Source organism: Haemaphysalis longicornis, unplaced genomic scaffold (assembly GCF_048455015.1).
Source record: "Haemaphysalis longicornis isolate Haplotype H1 unplaced genomic scaffold, Haemaphysalis longicornis Haplotype H1 scaffold_1, whole genome shotgun sequence".
Lineage (NCBI taxonomy): Eukaryota > Metazoa > Arthropoda > Arachnida > Ixodida > Ixodidae > Haemaphysalis > Haemaphysalis longicornis.
In genome coordinates this window covers 195581079-195599986 of record NW_027526203.1, presented here as the reverse complement: position 1 = coordinate 195599986, position 18908 = coordinate 195581079, and the positions used below count along the sequence as shown (strand labels likewise).

Sequence of the window (18908 nt, the reverse complement as noted above, 5' to 3'; positions counted from 1 at the left end):
GACAGCACCCTCCAAAGCTTGCTGTGCTCGCTCGCCATCGCCAGGAGCCTCCATCGGTCTTCACCTCTCAAGGCGGCTTGTATCGTGTGTGCAACAGCGGCTTACACTACTCCTCTGGCGCAGTTGTTTACCTTTCCCGGCACACACTCTGTCGCCCTTTCTCAGAACCCCCCTCCAATCCACACCTCCGACGCTGCTGTTTCCCTTTTCCATCAAATGCTGACTTAGAAAGGCATACGCCATGCAATTAGAAGGCATGGGTTTGGTCCCTGCTGTAGACGCGTGTATTTCTCCACTTTCTTTCCTAACATAAAGGAAACTTTAGCTTCACTAATAAGATTAAAGAAAAAGCCAAAATATTCTGTTATGCTTTTCTTGAGTTCTAGACTGCTGGCTTTCCTTTCTGTGTGTGCATGTGTGTAATGTATATATATATATATATATATATATATATATATATATATATATATATGTGTGTGTGTGTGTGTGTGTGTGTGTGTGTGTGTGTGTGTACGAGTATAGATTGTGGGGATATAAATGACATAACCGTTGACTCCCATATTTTTCGCTGTGGTTTGTGGGCCACGTGGGGGTGTGGACATAGGCTGCTCTCGCAAACTCACTCACAGGAGAGCGTGAGTGCGTCGTTAAATCTGCTGAAAATTTCGAGATAAATAGAGTTTTGAATTAAGCGAAATGCTGAAAATCTGGGGCCAAGTGACTGAAATAAGAGCTAGTGCTGGTAGCAAAAGCTCAACTGCACCAGGGGAAGTTTCGTGGTAAAGGCAAAACAATTCGCAAGAAAAACAACTTTTTTAAATATTGCAGAAGAAAAAACTGCGTGATGCCAGCCTGCTTCGCGTTCACATCCAGTCCCAGGAAAGCGTTCTCAAGTTGGTCAATGCATTGCATCAAGTTTTGGTTGCCACCGCTACGTTCTACCTTGCAAAACAGGAGCAGCATGTTTCTTGATTCTGCCGTTGTAGGCATTTCTCGAGGCTCCTTGTTGCCCGCATGATCAGTTGGACGAGGCCAAAGCAACAGCGCCAGGAGGGGGGTTTGGAAGTAAAACTGCTCCCCTCCTTCTCTCGCTTCCTCGTAAGCGGCGCAGTCGACTCTGTTTCCAAGGGGTAGACAGGATGCGAAGCACATCGGGCACATGCTGTCAGTGCGGTCGCCACGGAGAGCCGGCAGCAGCTCGCATTTTCGATGCGAGCTATACCCAGATTCAATCTTTTTATCCGATGTCCCGACACTGGAGCATTGTAATAAGCAATTTATTTTACTATAGAAAGCATACAAAAGTGGACGGTGCCATAGCTGTTCATCGTTACTATATCCTATATATAGTTATAAACGGTATTGTTATAAGTGTACTCGACTGTACCCGTGACCTAAATATTTCTGCAGTACCTGTATAGAAGCAGCACAATATGCAAACAGCGAAGAGGGCAGACCGAAACTGGTCAAAGCACCCATTTGTGCCGCACTCTTCTCGCCGTGTTTCCTTTGGCAGCTCACCACACAGAAAATGCTCCTTGGTGTTTTTGCTGTTGGTAGCACACTTATTTAAAATTACCAGTCCTTCTTCCTTTGCATCCCTGTTCTGTGTTCTTACATTGCAGACACTCCAATTGGCTGCACGGTTACAAACGAGGACAGGGCACAAGCTGGTCAGATGAGGTGGCTGCAGCATACTCCCAGCTCACGATGGTGTGCTTGGCCTGGAGCAAAGTCCGTTCCCTGAGGACGGGCGCAGCCAAACAGCCATTAATCAAAATGGAAAAAAAAAAAAAAAAAAAATCACCCCAATAAACATACAGCCAACAAAAGCGCCAACACACACCATATCTGCCAGATTCTCTGTAACAAAAAACCTAAAAAATTGTCTCTGTCCAAACCGCTTCTATTTGGAAGAGCCACGGGAATACTTTTTGAGCAATTTGTAGCTGCTAACTTAGGTAAATATGCTTAGAAGGTTGGAATTTCCTTCCCCTCAGAGTAAGTTCGCCTTCAACTTGCTTTGCACTTAATTACACGGAATAATATACACTACAGATACATTCCCATTCTGCAGCAGCCCCCCAAAACATGAAAAAATGCGGTAGTTCGATCTTGTGCCACAGAGCAGTTTTTACTATACTTACCCGAGTTGCAAGTGTCCCAATGTTCCCAAGGAAAGATCTTTTTTATTCATTTCAAACTTCAAATGGCACACCAATAATTTGTACTCGGCTGTTTAAGTCTAAAAGCAGTGCTAAAATGTTGTATAGAAAGCTAGCTTTCTACCACACTAAAATGTTAAAGCACACTTCCTGCATTCTGCTTTTCTATTTCTAGATTGCACTATACTTTAGCTGGCAAATGAAATAAAACCAGGAGATTAGCTCGCTGAGGTTAAATAATACCCTTTTCCCCACACATTTGCCGCCTAAGATAACTGCACTATACAACAGCGAACACAACCATTTGATGTTTAATGAGAAAATCTTTAAATTTGTTTGTATTTTTCCCATTTGAATTAAATTTGCCTGAGTAGTGCGTAGATTGCTAACATGGCAAGTATACTGCAGCCACTGCACACACAGGAGAACAGAGTATATCATCTGAGGACAAGAAAGGCATACTTGAATGGGAGCAAAGGGTGACATTTCCCCCACTGCCAAAAAAAAAAAACAGCTCTATGCAACACCAGTGACCTAGAACAACCTATGCTTTACATCCTGCTGTGGGAACCAAACTATTCAAATCACTAGACGTTCTGTTTGTAGACTGCTGTAAATGCATGCATAGGGGTTCTTCAGTTCAGTTTGCCAAAAAAAAAAGACCCCTGAAAATTTTGACATTCAGAATCGTGTAGAATTGCCAGACCACCGGTTAGTTACATGCCTTTGTCTAGCTTCATTCTCCAAATGCTATTGCTGAAGGCTGAAGTCTGTTTCACAGGGCTGTTTGACTGTACATGCAGTGTACAAACTGTTGTTGCACCCAGAAATAGCTTACAATTTGGTTAGGCCTTGCACCAGATAAACACAAGCACAGTGACAAGGTAGTCCACCATATTCTTTTAAGCCTACTCTTAGGGATGCAAACTGTTTCAAGTATCATCACTGAGGACAGTTTGGAGCCTCTCCTCTAAGGCAGTGGAACAACATGGAAATTCGTTTCAAGCTTGGATGTCCGCCAGTAAGGAAATGATAAAGATACACGACATTGTGTATCTCGTCGCACTTTTCTGATGTACTTTCACTTACAAGGGCCCTGTTCAGGTAGCGCCTACTTCTCCATTCATGCAGTCAACATGGTCCCTGCCACATGTGAGCAGGAGAGCAGGCCTGACAAAACTGCAGTTCTGGAAGCTGCAGTGCATGAAAATGTCATACTGTTATTATACTGCTCTACTGCAATACCAGTGGTACGTCAACACATTGTGATTTGGAGCCGTTTTCGGAGTTGCAAAATATCAATTTTGGAGGAGTTGGCAGCATCTATTTGGGACTCTTTGAAGCAACTAAACATCAACTGGTAAAGATGCCCAAGGTTCTCTGAATGCTTTAAAATAGACCAGCATCGACCCTGGAAGTATCTGCTTGATTTATAAGTGTGCCGCTCTGCCTACAAATACACACAAGTGAGAACTAAATTCACATTAATCTTTAAATTTAAATACAAACAACAAACCTGCCTGCACAACCTGATTTTGTGCATGTAAGTCAAATAGAGTGAATTTCTTGAGACATTGCCTCTTGCATGTTCTGAGGTTTTTCATTGACAGCTGCGAAGTTAGCTGTGTTTCCTATTTTTGCCTTGTCCTGATTATTTTTCCTGTTATTCGTCAGCCATGTCCCATTTGTCTTCATTTTGAGTCTGTGTGGTTCCCTTGCATGCACTGACAGCGTAAAACTAACAAACCACAATTTATTCACATAGAATAATTTACACGAATGAAAATGCATTAAAACGTGTTCGCATAATAAATGCGCCCTTTATATTGGTCGTCAAAATTTCAGGATTTTTCCCCCTCTGCACAGGGAACACATCCCCCCTTTTTGAGAACAAAAATGTACCTAATCTGCTCACAGATTGCTTGTGGGTAGTTACCGGGCTATAAAAGGAGTGCCTGCATGTGCCAGTCACCATGCCTGCCCTGCCTTTTGGTCTGTTATCACCTTCGAAGCTCCCCACTTCAGTGCATTGTGGAGTGACCTGTGAATGGTGAAGAGGTAAGAGGTTTGATAACATGCCATGCGAGTAAAACTCCAGTCACAGAAAAACTCAAAACATAGTGCCTCGAATAGAAGGTTACTGTTTTATGCGATTCCACGAAGTGCTCGGCTGTACCGAACAGCTAGGGTGGAATTCTGAGTTGGATGTTTTAAAAACGTTTATGTTGCACCCGTGTTAAGTTGTGATGTAGTTACTGCTGCAGGGCAGCCTCTGACAAGCATAGAAACCAATGCTGCCCCTTTGCTTGTTTTGTGACCGATCCATATCATCTGCCTTCAGCCAATCAGGGCTCACTTAAAGTTGACACTTTGAAACAAATAAAATGTGGAATACCAGCCCTGGCCACGTCATGAACGTTTTACTTTGCTCATATTACATTGAGCAACAGGTTCTCAGCTTGTGAAGAAGACATAATGCAGGTATCACATAAGAAGACAGAAATATAGTGAGCTTAAATTTGCCTTGCACAGAAAATGCATGACACATGCCACGTTTTACAAGGAAACAGCAGCCTAACCTCCATTATTCATTTGTGCCAACTATGTTGAAATGTTACAATACATCTGGATCTCTCATCGAACTGAATATTAAAAAAATGTATTATTTGGACAAGCATTTGTAGGGAAAAAATAAAAGCCTACTGGAAACTACTGAGACGTCAGAGGCTGCACACAGTATGTGCAGTCACTACTTTTGGCACACCTGCACACAAGATCGTGATAGAATGGTGCAGGAGATCTCGTTTGGTGTAATTTGGCACAAAGTGGGAGCAATTCAACAGGCACTCCCCCAATTGATCGAAAAGGGGGCTTGGAAACCTTCTTATCATACTGATTTTATTAACAGTAATGTGAGGTGACTTGGTGGCACCAGCAAGAGTTTGTGGCAACTTCATTCTCACATGACAGCACCCACCATGCTCATTCACCAGTGTGTCGCCCTTACTACCATCGCACATGGCCATGGCACCTGTGCCAAGTCATGCACGCAAAACGACCATGGCTGCCTGCTGAGTTGCCAGACCCCACCACACCCTCTTCTAGCCTGGCTTTAAATCCCAGGAGCTCAGTCTTTATCACAGCCTCTTTCTACAAATGGTGACCCAACTTCTGCACCCTCTGACCCTGCCACAGCAAACATGGTGACTTCGGACCCAACCATCCATAGGTTCTAGCTGTGCTGCCATAAAACCTTAAAATTCTGCACGTACCTAATTTTTATGAAATTTGCAATTTTAAAAATTCATAAATGCCCAGTACACGCCACTTAAAATTTTGCTTTTAAAAATTGCACCGTGAATAATAATTGTGGCTGTATTGTTTGTTGCTAAGCCTGATCACTCGTGCATTAGAAATTAGTTTCTTGAACACACGGACTACTGCTTCTGTGTACAGAATGAACTCATCGAATCAACACGAACCGTGAGCACTGCTCCTCAGCTGGCAATATGACAAACTGGTTTGATTTTATAGCGGTGTGGAGCAGTCAGAAGAAAAATTTTTCCAAGAGTATATTGAGGCTGCACCTTGCTTTGCTCTGTTACAGCACTTTGCTCTAGGTTAAGATTGAAAGTGCCAGTGTGCTGAAAAAGCGTTTCCACAAACCTTTGTGAAAAAAATACTTGTTGCAGTGACCCAACCAAAATGCTCGAGGTTGCGCAGATTATCTCTCCCTCATAAACAACCAATATGTTGTGAGCAACTGCCAGCTCTTTGAAAGTCTCAGTATGCGTTTTCTTCCTAGCACTGTTTCTCCCTTCAATTTAGTCTGACATTCAGTCTGACATTTTTCATGTTGCCGTTTTCTGCCTCTTAAGGTGAATTTATGAACCACTCATCTTTCCAGGCACAATTATGGACACCATGTGCAGAAAATCCTGGGCACATTCTTTGCCAGGTATCTAAGTCACTACGTTTCCATGGCTCAAAATTCAGCTTCAAATGTCGGCAATCAGCCTCAGACATTTGCCAAAATTTATCGTCACAAATATGGAGCGTATGCCTGAATAAAAAAAATACAAGCAATGACATTAAGATGTATATTATTAAAGGGCGGTGTGAAAAGCTGGAAAGCATATCCCAGTTGCACTAAATTACCACTCAGGCACTCAAGCGCTCGATCCTCTGGCCAGTCCCTACTAAGTCCCCACCATTCCATCACTGAGTATGCACCCTACAATGACCTTTGTGCAGCCATGCACAGACGCTATGGCTCGTTTTCATGGGCACGGACTAAGCTTAGTAGCCGTGGCTACCTAATCACGACTTCTGCAAGTCAGCTCTTACTAGGCCCTGACTAACATAAACCGTTTTCAAGTCGCCATTCAAGTGTGCTGACTAAGTAGTCAAGCATTAGTTGGCACTGTGACGCATTCAGAAAATGCTGCGCATGCATTTTAGAGATTTCCCCCTAGCAACAGGACAAGTATATGCTTGGCGCTCACTTCCTCATGACATGGTCTTGTGAGTGTTTAAAGGAGCCATGAAGAGAAAATGCAAGTTGGTTTTATTCGAAAGATTTCGTGTTTTACAGTGCCCCCAGCGCTTGTCCGGATACAAACGATGCTTTATTCACTGAGAAATTAAACAACTTAGGTTAAAATTTTGCATTTCCCGCTAAATCGTTTGTTTTCGGTGTCTGCAATGACATCACAGGAACCGACCGCTCTGCAACCTAGAATACCTTCATTCTCCGCCGTACAGGGTAGAGACACGTATACGCTGGCGCCGCCATTTTGTGTCGCTCGCTCACCGCCGAAGCAAGTCATTGTGTAAAAATCGCGCTAAAATTATCGCCGCAACGCGGTTTACTGAAGAAGTTTGAATCATATTGTCTGTTTCGCGTTGCTAGGTCTCGTGGGAAACGAAAAGAACAACGCGTTGAGCATGTTGGCCCAATTGCGGCGGCACGGGACCGTTCAAAGGTTGTCTCCACCCTGTACAGCGGTGTTGGTTTGTTCCCACGTTTCTTTACGTTACCCGAACCTAGATGGCGCCACCATACCGTGGCAAGCGTTTGGTTTGTTTTTGCCCGTATTTAAACCTGGCTTGTTTTTGTTCTGGGAGAAAATATTCGTTCCCTGAAACAGTGCTCGCTCGACAAATGTGGTCACGTAAGACACCGTTGCTTGCGTCAATCGGCCCCAAGACAACCCCAAGCCCCGTAGTGCCGTGCAGCTAAACCAAGCATGCTGTGCGCAGTACGAACAGCAGTACGCATAAGTACTTCTATGTTTACATGTGCTTTCGTAACTTCCACTGTTTGTCCCATCATTCTTACTGTTTTGTAAAGAATGTGCCCTAAATTTAAGCGCAAATCGCTCGTTCGGCTAGTTTGTAAGCTCTACCTAATTTGCGTCTGCTTGTGCCGGCATCTGCCAATCGCAGAGCATTCTCGTGTGACATCATAGGTTCTGTTGCGGGAAATGAGCTGGTGGGTCGCATGGTCATTCCCTTTTTTCCTAATTATGTAGCTTATTTGAGCGAAGTTTACGTTAAAAGTGGCGTCAGTATGATTCTAACGAGGCAATCTTTTGAATGAACCAAACTTGTGTTTTCTCTTCATGGCTCCTTTAAGAAGTGCTCCATAAGCGATTCCCCGGAACGCACCAAGGACGAATTGCTGTGTGGGAGAAAGCCAGACAGAAGCAGTCGTTCAACAAGATTTCAGGCAGCTCTAATCAGTAACAGACAAAACAAGTGCTTATAGCCTCAACAAAAGGATGTTGTGTACCTAATTTTTTTCCCCCCAATTCCGATTTATACAGTATGTGCAGTGCCATGCAAAAACCCCACATTGGATCATGACTGCACACCCACATGGCAACTTCGCAGACTGAATTACCTCAGCCCAAACACAGGTTGTGAAAAGAAATAAAAAGAAGGTATGTCAACTCCTTCCATTTCTCTGAAAGCGGCAGGCTCTTACCAAACAAGCGCCTCGACACTCCCCACACCAGCTGCAACAGTCAGCCCCTCCACAAGCACCATGGCAACATCCTGCAGAAACCAAAACAAGCTGGTCAGCCAATGCCGCCATCCAACCCACTGCTCTAGAACAATTTCCACCCTTACCTGCCAACACTCCCCACACCATCAATCACCCAATACACCACATTTGACCGTAAAAACGCTTAACATTCCACCATCCTCATGAACAAATAGTGCAACTAGAAACGAACTCTTCAACAGCCTTTTTAGTATATGCGGTGCTTAAAACCAGTAAACCTGCCGTAAATGACGAAAGGAATTCCCAAATGACACTCAATGTCGCTTAATGGAATGACGAGCATCAGCAATCCAAATTTCAAAGGCAAGCGATCAGTGTTCGTGTCATGGCAAAATACCACACCAGGGGCCCCAGGTCCTATTCTGTGAGGAATGATTGTGTGCACAAATTTTCCAATACTTTTTTGCCGCTACTGAAACACAACTATTTCAGCCACCTGGTAGAAAGCTGAACAAGTGCCAACTGTCAGCCTGCCGCACCTTACTAGCCTTACTAAGATGCAACTATTTCAGCCATCACTGGTTCTAGAAAAGAGAACGAGCATGTATTAATAACAACCTGCAAGAAGCTTTCTGCCTTATGTATATAAGTGGTAGAAAAAATTTACCACCCCTTCCAAAAGAAAGTTGAGAGAAATGCAAAAGCTAAAAGTGCAACCAACATTCATTGAAGGTGCCCCCATTCGATCGACAAACCTTCAAAGGCCGAAATCACAAACGAAGAACGAACCCATGCAATGATTTTTCGCGCACTAAGTAAACGCATCTGCGAATGATTTAAACGTATACCGACAGGTGATTTATGAGCTAAAGGTATGCTATTGTACACACTCTTCGTGATTGATGCGGTTATTGTCTTATCTAGAACCGTTCCTTCTTCGCGATTTTCAAGTAACCGTTTTGACACAATGGAAGCCCAGTTACACACACACGCTGTGTGTCTAGAGATGTTATCAGACCTTTTCGGTCGACCAACCGGTATGTGGGAAAATGCATTAAATTTTGACAGAGTGCAATCGATAAGAAAGCTTTCACATTAAAAACTTCACAAAAGCTTGGTATTGCTAACACAGACAAGGACAAAGGGACTGGACGCACACACAGGGCACTAACTTCCAACAACTGTATTACCATGTTTCCTACGTATACATATACAAAATCAAGCTCTTTCTTTGATAATGCTACAGAGGCAGTGCTGAGGCACTGGTCCTTCATATTTGCTATCATCTGGGATTCTATTATCTCGCGCGTGAGTTGATTTTTGTGGTTGCCATGATTGCCCACTTATCGTAGAGATTGCAACCACACTGCTTGCAGTGTAACGCCAGCTATCTTCCTGAGCCATTCCTTACATTGTTGCTGTGCTCTTTGAGGTGGTCATTGAGGCAATGCCCAGTCTCGCCTATGTGCTGTCAGAAGCAAAAGTCTGGATTCCATGCGAGCGGCGAAGGAAATGCATTGCAGTGCCACCATGCAAAGGGGTGCCTGCTGCCGAGACACCGCTTGCATGGCCTAACTGGTCGCATCTTCGTTGGCTCGCTTGAGTTGATACACCGTTGGTAAATTCAGCTGCACATGTGTCGTGCCTTTTTGAAGTGTTCTGGCCGAGCCAGGCTGAGCGGTGTAATTCGTGCAGAGTGATGCATCGAACAAGTTCGCTTTTTTTGTTACTTTTTATCATACACTCACACACGTGACACGCTTCAATTAAGCAATGCCCGAGCATGTACTGGCTTACTCTTGAGTGCCAGATTGTTTGGGAAGCACAAAGAGGATAAGGAGTAACAACAAAGAATAAGAACACAGCCGAGCATTAAGGCACCCCAGATAGTAACTGAATATTCAGCGGCTCACCGAGACCACCTTTGAAAAGACATGCAACATGTGCAGCCAAAGGCGACACCTTTGGTTTCTCTTTCTACCAACAGTGCATCAACTTATGGAGTTAAACGAACATGTGTGCAGTTAAAATAGGCCGCACAGCTAGTATCTCGGCAGCAGGTGTACTTCCATTGGGTAGAGCTGCAATGAGTTTCGGCCTCTGCTCGCGGGGTAGCTAGACTTTTGCTCCCGACAGCACCTTTTCAGACTAGATAGCGAAGGCTGTGCCCGATGCCGTCTGCACTGTGGGGACCCTGGTTTCCTTTAAGCCTCATTCGCACATGTTTTAGTGAGCTGGGAGCCGCCACTTTGGCAGCCGGCGCGTCACGCGAGTTGTGATCTCTTCATGACCACATGAGCTGCGCCGAGCCAGCCCGCCGTGAGCATGCGTGTGATGGCACGGAGGAAGGAGGACCTGCTTGTAGCCTTCCACTGTGCAGCCCTCTCCGCGACCATTGGGGGAGACCTCCTCTCCCCCCGAGCCGACGAGCTGGATGCGCGAGTGTTCTGCAGGGGAGTCGGCTGGGCAGTTCGGGAGTGCCTACTCTAGACTCCATAGGACTCTGCTCAGAAATTCCGTCTTGAGCGGTCGTAGTAAAAGCCCCTCTTCCCACGGCTCCAATGATAGATATTGGAGTCTGGATCCCCGCGGCTTGAGCGAGCACAAGGAGCACACCTCTCCGCGAGCGACAGTCGTGTTGTCAGTTATGCACCCAGTACTAGCCCACCAATAAAGCCTTACTAGGATTGCTGGAGTCTGTCTACGGCATGAGTACTTGAACCCGTGCATGAGTCTTCGGATTAAACTGGGGCTGGCGTACGGCTGATAGCACTTTCTCTAATGAAGCTATCTGGGGCCCTCTGTTATTCCGTAGTGCATCCTACTAAACGATCTTTGTGCCTTTTGTTGCACATAGGCTTGGTAGATAAGCTAGGGTTACAGTCTGCAAAGCGTCCTCAGATTATTCGAAGCCAAAAACCCAACTTTTATTACCTCCAACCACGCAGCTATCTTTTTCAAACTGTGGGAAAGTGTGCACATGACAAAAAGCACAAAAGTTTTCCTGTAGGATGTACAAAAAGCATTGTGTAGCATGTGTAGAAGGCCTGTGTTCAAATCTGAAAAGCACTTCGAGAACATGTTTGGTATGCCATCCAGTCTAGCACTTTCAGTAGTGTCGATGCTCAAGCAAAGGTTGATGCTCAGGGAATATCTATTCCTGGAAACGGAGCCATTTCCTGGTTAATACTCAAATCATAGGTGGTACCATTGTCATTTCCAAACACAGATTAGAAATAGCTATCGAAGGATTTCGAGATTGAAGAGTCAGAACAGAACACATCAACTGAACGATGATGGGCAGGAAGTAGCAGGATTGATGGTTTTCCAAAACTGAAGTGGATTATTTTTCATAAAAGATCTTAATGTGGTATTAAAATAAAACTTTCCAGCATCACTCATTTTAGTTTTTAGCTCAGATTTAAGTGGGGACTCCCCATCATTACTGTGTGCATTCCATCATTTTCGCAGGCACTTCATTGCAACGTCTGAGCAGTATGATTCGCCTGGTGTACCATGGGTGTGTAGAATGACATTTTATACTCTTCTGAGAAGGAAACTGTGCTATACACTGGTTAACTATGCTGTAGAATTGGTTAGTCAACATATCAACACTGCAGTCATCACTACAAGACAGTACATCGTCAAAACATGATGCAAGTTTAGCAAAAATAAGGGTGTTGTCAGCACACTCAAAATTCAAAAGTTTTAAATGCAGGTCGTACTGGCTCACAAGCAACATTTAAATGAACAATAACAGCCTAATAGTTGGAAATTTTGTCGACTACACTGCACCGATGTCCATTCTTTACCAATTCATCATTGACAAAAACAATATCCAAGACAGAATCTTTGTGCATTGCCTCATCAACCAGCTGCAACAGAAATTAAAGTCACACCTTATGGAACCACAAGCAAACAACTAAAATTACATCTTACAGAACCAGAAATAAAAGCTATAGTCACATCCTATGTAATATATGCAATTTCATCCCAATGTTCCACTGTAAAACACATATATAATGTGAATACAAAAATAACACAAATTACTACTTTGTAACATTCGATGCAGCGTTAGAGCACTGGTTTAAATCGTAACGATGGCCATGGTTCCAGTTTGTTCGGTTGCTCTAGAACATGTTCCTCATATGTATAGTCTGCTGAAGCCAGGTGGGTTCGATGGCCATGAATGAATGAATGAATGAATGAATTTATTGTTAGAGACCATGGAAAGAAAATTTCACCAGCGGACGTCTCACCTAAGGGTGGACACCAGAAGGCCTGCTGGTGGGGGGCTGTGGGGGATGGGGAAAACAGACAGGCAGAAACAGGAGAAGAAAGAGTGAGAGAAGAAACATATATACATGCATACAGGACTATACACACACACACACAAAACGAACATGGGCACAGACTAGTTTGCTACCTGGAGAGAGAGCAGAGTGCCGGGAGGAGTCCCAAGGCGTCCAAATAGGAACCCAGGGCCTCACAGACTTCATCCCGCTCTCTGGCACTGCCCGGCAGCCACAAAATCTCTCCGAAGGGCCGAGCCGTTCCCCTGCGGGCGGCCAGCTGTTCAGCAGCCCTCCCTGCCACAAACTGGGGGCACTCAAGGACCAAGTGCGGCAGGGTCTGGACGACCTGGCAGTGCTGGGACGATGGCCAGCTCCAGGCGGTATTTTCGCTGTGCCGTCCACACCCCTACGCGGAGGCGCACGACAGCCGAGCGTTGCTGATGTGGTAATCGTGTGGCCTGCACGGGTGGTGGGGCCTCTCCGGCAGCTAACCGCGGGGCTGGGTGCTGGGCCCGCACGTTAAGCTAGATCAGGAGGCAGGCATCGAATGCAGCTGCCTGGGCTGCCACGAGTGAGGGGGGGCAGCTTGTGGGCCTCGGCCACCAGCTCGTCTGCCTGCTCGTTGCCCTCCAGCCCGATATGACCAGGCACCCACCGCAGCCGCAGGCAAGCGCCCCATTCAGCCAGCCGCGCCGCCTTGTCCTGCACAGCCTGCACCAGGAGTGAGTGCAGGTCGCCTTCCTAGGTCCAGAGTAAGGCCACCGGGAAGTCGCACAGAAGGGTGCAGCGCTCGAGCCCATTACAGATTGCTTTATTTTATGTTTCTTTTAAGCAATTTATGTAGATTATTTTTATAACTAAGGAGCATCTTGAACTGAAAATTACACAAAAAATGTACAAAAGTAACACTGAAGTCAAGCAAACAGAACTCCGATACAAAAAACAGTTGGTGCATCAATAACACCATCAAGTGACAACAGTAGTATTTCACGGTTAGTATATTATGTGGATATCTCAAGCTTATCTCTAAAATGTTTGTTTTCGACGCACACGGAGATTTCGGCGGGAAAAGCGTTCCATAGAATTATGGCATCAAGAAAAAAAAATGAGCTAAATGCTGACGTTCAGCGCCGGCTGGCGTTGTTGTTATAAAATTACTTCAGAGTAGTCAATGGTCTGGCACGGTCCAACTAATCAGGCACTGAATCTAGTATTCAGCAAATAACGACACTTGCAAAAAAACTGCCGTGCTAGTCGAGCATTCACATCACCTGAAGCCATGCCATGCCACATGCGCCCTCTAAATACTGTGGAGGCCCAAGGGCATACAGAGGTTGTATGGAATGCTGTCCTCATTTTCGGTTGGGAGAGCCCTAATGCAATGTGGGTCTAAAGAAAAACCATTATGTATTGTTCATTGGCTGTTGAAACATTGTACTGTCAGCGCCCCACATTACTTTAAACTCAGCATTGTGTAGCCACATTCGAACTGTAAGTGTTCTGAAATGAAACTAAAAAAACGACTTCGTCCCTCCCCCCTTGAAATGAAATGGCATTCTTTTTACCCTTATAAGCACATCACATCCTGGGCCTTCTGAGTACAAGGATCTCTACTGTCGTACAAGGCAGAGATCTCAACAACTGTCTATGTGCATTACACTCAGATACCACATTGAAAAGCGAGCAGGCAAAAATCAGGAGAAGACAATTTTTATAAAATAACCAAAAATGCTTCCTGTGAAAGCACTGAGACCACAAACTGTGGAAGCCCTTGACCTAAGCGCACCTGTCACATGGTTCTCAAAAATGAGTTAAAAGGACACTGAAGAAAACCAGCAAGTTGGTTTCAAACAAAAGTCTGATCTTTCCATAACCATTTTAGCGTTGAGTCGGGGCCAACAGATGCCTTGATTGCTAAGAAATCGCTATCAAAAAACGCATTTCCCTTCCTCATATTCCTCACAGCGATTCAATGAGCTGTTTGCGTCACGATAAACTGGAAGCCATTCTCAGATAATGAATAGCAGCCTACCATTGTCGCTGAAGAAGAAAGTGTATGACAGCTGCATCTTACTGGTACTCACACCTACGGGGCAGAAACTTGGAGGCTCACTAAGAGGGTTCAACTTAAATTGAGAACGACTCAGCGGGCAATGGAGCAGAAAATGATAGGTGTAACATTAAGGGACAAGAAGAGAGCGGAGTGGGTCAGGGAGCAAACTGGTGTTAAAGACATATTAGTAGAAATTAAGAAGAAGAAATGGACGTGGGCAGGGCATGTAATGCGAAGGCAAGATAACCGCTGGTCATTAAGGGTAACAGAGTGGATCCCTAGAGAAGGCAAGCGTTGCAGGGGGCGGCAGAAAGTTAGATGGGCAGATGAGATCAAGAAGTTTGCGGGGATAAATTGGTCACAGTTGGCACAGGACCGAGGTAATTGGAGAATAATGGGAGAGGCCTTTGCCCTGCAGTGGGCGTAGATAGGCTGGTGGTGATGATGATGATGAAACTGGAAGCAAGTGCGGAAGCAGTGCTGTATACAGTATAGAAGTAACTGAATACAATGCTACCATGCATCAAGCGGTTTCGCCAATTTTGGTCAAATCAGTCGTGCTTTCCACAACTCCCATGTACTTCGCTGCTCCGAAAACTAAGCAAAACGTTTAATCATGGGATCCGTGATCAATAATGATGCTGTGTTGAAAAAAGGCACATTTTCTTTTTAGGCCACGTGAAGGTTGATGTCGAATCAAGCAATCGTGCACAGCCCCAGCATGCCTCCTTGCATAGCATTACTGCTGCATGCTTGGACAAGTAGCGCCATCGAGCAGCAACCAGGGAAGACATTGCATGCGCCAGACATTCCGTACACTTGAAAATACTGACATTAGCCAAAATAACCGTTCCTGTGCTTTTTTTTTAGCGCAGCAAAAGCCCGCAGAGGGTCATAATTAAAGTGGCTATCTAGAAGGGTCACACAATTATTTGGCCGAGTATTGCCCCAGGGATTGCACCAAAACAGACTGATTGATTGTAGGGTTTAACGCGCCGACGCAACGCAGGCGATGAGGCGTGCCGTAGTGGAGGGCTCCGGATTGATTTTGACCAACTGGGGATCTTTAATGTGCGCCGAAATCTCGTACACACGGGCGTTTTTGCTTTTCGCCTCCATCAGAAAAGCGGCCGCCGCGGCCGGGAATCGAACCCGCGACCTCGTGCTCAGCAGCGCAATGCCTTAGCCACTGAGCCACTGCGGCGGGTTGCACCAAAACAAAAACGAACTTATTGGAGTTTGGGGTCACCCCGTGATCTCTGGGCTCCCGCAATATTGTTTCTAGCTTTCCTTTCATTCTTCAAAGTTAAAACATGACACAAAAAAAAAAAAATTTCATTTGAGTTTTTATAAATTGGTGAAGGCATGTTGTTCAAATATTTGTCACGCAATTTTAACCACTTCTGGCGTAAGTTGCGTAGTATAACCAGCGGAGGCAATGCCTGCCTCTACGTTTTGGCTATTTTCTACCTTGTTTTAGAAAAGCTGTGCATAAGAGTGGCAAAGTCGTGTTCTAGGTGTCTTCAGGGTCCCTTTAACTGTGACCAGCAAAAAAAGAATACGGTTTGACCAACATAAAAAGAAAGAAAAGAAACTGGCACATAAACAAATGTGGCAGTCTCAGCCCACCATGTCAAATGTGTCTGAAGAGGTTTGTTCCTTCACACCTTTCCCACATTGAGGATCAAATGTACACTTCAAATGCTCAGAGCATTTTCTGAACATTCTTCTGGGAGCGATGCATCACTTGCATCACAAACCATTTGGAAGTTGAACCAAAAAATAAATTGCACACAGATCGAAAGGTTGACCCCTTCCACCTTTCCCCTCCCTTTCCCGTGTTTCCTGTGTTTGCGCACACCAGTAAGGATCACTGTACCTACAGTTCTCGAGAGGTGTTCCAAGATACTTGATGGGTTTGTTTGTCAGCTGACGCCAATGAAGCCTGGTGTTGTTGGCCAACGGCCATGCCCGAACCTCAGACACTTTTGGACCAGTTCATTACACTACCTGATACCATACCAAAAGCCTTAACGTTGTCAACGGCAATAGTGACACTTTCCTTATTTTTGCAAAATACCACAGTATTATCTGCACATGCTAAAAGCTTGACTTCATGCTGAAGCAGCTTGAAACCTCAGATTCAGTCATTTCCCATTTCTTTCAGGCTCGACGTCTCGATGCAAGGACAAAAAAGCGGGCGGCCCTCTTTGCCGCCAATCGACCAACCTGGAAGCATGGTCACCGTGGCGATTTCATCCAGTGCAGCAATGGCGCATCGGACGTAATTTGTGTTGTTTGTACTGGCGTCACGGCCGTAAAGCGGAACGTTACAATTAGGCTGCGCAGATTACATATGGGGCAAATTTAGCTTTAACCAACTTTTACTTTGGGTTACGTCAGAGAAAATTTCAATTTCCATGTGACGGCATGTAACACGTAACTCGTGACACTGGTGTAAAGTTACAAACTTTAATTTCCCTTTGAAACTACTTCGGAGAAAGGAGTCAGTTTTCACTTCGACGACCACACACGTAAAGCTAGCACGCAGCAAATACACTGTCACATCGACCGCCAACACTGTCGCATAATTAAAACAGAGAAAAGTCGAGCGATACTCACTTACGGCGTCCCTTTGCATTCTGTCCTCAGTGTACACGGCTATGCGATGCCACGGAGAACCGGCGCTCGTTAGCAGCGCAGTTACTGTGAACGGTGCACACGACTTGGCTGCATATTATGGAAGACTGAAAAGTACGATCTGAACCCGCACTTTACGAAAATAGAGAGAGTCAAGTTCCCGCGGTTTTTGCGGCATCGCTCAGCTGGCTCGGCAACAGGGCTATGTCCAGACCGCGAATGTTCAAACCTGAGAAACCGGAGACACTATGAAACTGTGTTCAAAATGAGAAGCGTTGTGTTGTCTCGTCTTTTCTTCTGTGTTCCGTCCTTTTTTCGCTGGTTTCCCATCCGTAAATATGTAGCAACTGGCTTAGCAAGATTCACTTCTGAGAAACTCCATGGTTGAAAGTATTCAAACAGCAGGGCGCAGCCCATAGAGTTTCTCAAGCTAGTGAGAAACTCTATGGCGCAGCCATCTTGGTTCGACCTCAATTGCGATTTGGCTGGTAAGAGCTTCTTGCCACAAATGCTGAAAGTTGAGTAAAAGATTAAAAACATGCTAAAAAGTTATAATTTTCACATTTTACACAGTATTTTTACTTATTACCGCAGTTAAATTGCTCATTTTCTCCACCTTTTAAAACAAAAATTAGAACTTCCAAGCAGACGATTTTTTTAGGGAAGGAAGGAAGGTCTCCCGGACGAACGCGTAAAGACGGCTCAAAATCTCGCAGTGTCGCAGTTGCATATGAATGACGAAGAGACTTTCGTCGTTATTTAAAAGGCGAAGAGATGAGTAATTTTCCCGAAACTATGATGTTGCAGTGGTTGCAGGACGCTAGCATGGACCATAACAACGTCGGAGAGGCGGGCCTTGGTAAGCTGTCTGAATCCTCTCTCAAGCTATGCCGCTTAACGATTCCTTCTGTTGTCAGTTTGTAGCTTAGTACATGGGTATTTCAATGTAGTGTGTTCTTTGCTGCCTTAGGATGCGTGCATACATTCGCTAGAAAAATTGTCCTCAATTAACGCTGTGGGTAATTCAACAGCGAAGCTAAACGTTCTAGTGCAAGACATATCTGACAAGGGCACAGTCCAAACGAGTGCTAGAAACAAGAAAATGATTATTCGTAATTTACGCAGATCATACTCTTCTGCTAAATGAACTTAGTTTTATCCCAGAAGACAAACCAGGCGGTTTCTCTGTGTCTCTGTGGCGCTGCCGCAATAGCTTAGGCGCAGCGGCTTCGTTTTTTGAATTAAAAGTGACTGATATTTATACTTCTTCTTCTAGCCCAATGAACTTTCTGGGCAGCAGACAAGAATTTCAAATTGCGCAGCACTCCGCGGTGAACGAGCTGCGGATATCAATGGCACTGTGCGCGCGGCCAGCAGCGCCTGTCTCGTACTCTGTTTCCTCGTCCGTGTTTTAGTTACGCTCAAATCATGGTAAATATTCATCACCTAGCCCAGCAAGAAGTTCTTCAGCAGCGACAAGTCCTCCGAGAACTGACGCTGGCGGCGGCCGTGTAGGGGTGCAGGTGCACTGTAGCGGGAGCCATGGCTGGAGCCAAATAGGGACACTTAGAACGACATAAAATCCCTAGAATAGCCAAAGTAGCGCCAACCGTTCCCTGCGCTCCCTGTTTTTCCGCTGCTCTCTCCTCTTTTTGACGGCGCCGCTACGGCGCGTACGTTGGTGCGAGTACAGCCGCGTCGTCTGCTACAACGGCCGCCATTACGCCTCCCGCCGCGGGATAGCT

General features: G+C 45.3%; 1 long non-coding RNA gene across 4 annotated transcripts; it reads right to left on the bottom strand.

The window, feature by feature from the left end:
- Positions 1-1327: 1327 nt before the first annotated feature.
- Positions 1328-17575, bottom strand: LOC144167819 (uncharacterized). Of its 4 annotated transcripts, XR_013322138.1 has the most exons (4): positions 17146-17575; positions 12602-13181; positions 8155-8225; positions 1328-1743 (listed from the first exon to the last, which is right to left on the bottom strand). It is a non-coding gene; the product is annotated as an uncharacterized LOC144167819 (long non-coding RNA). The 4 variants fall into 4 exon arrangements; XR_013322139.1 differs by lacking the exon at positions 12602-13181; XR_013322133.1 differs by lacking the exon at positions 12602-13181 and having other exon boundaries at positions 17150-17575.
- Positions 17576-18908: the final 1333 nt, after the last annotated feature.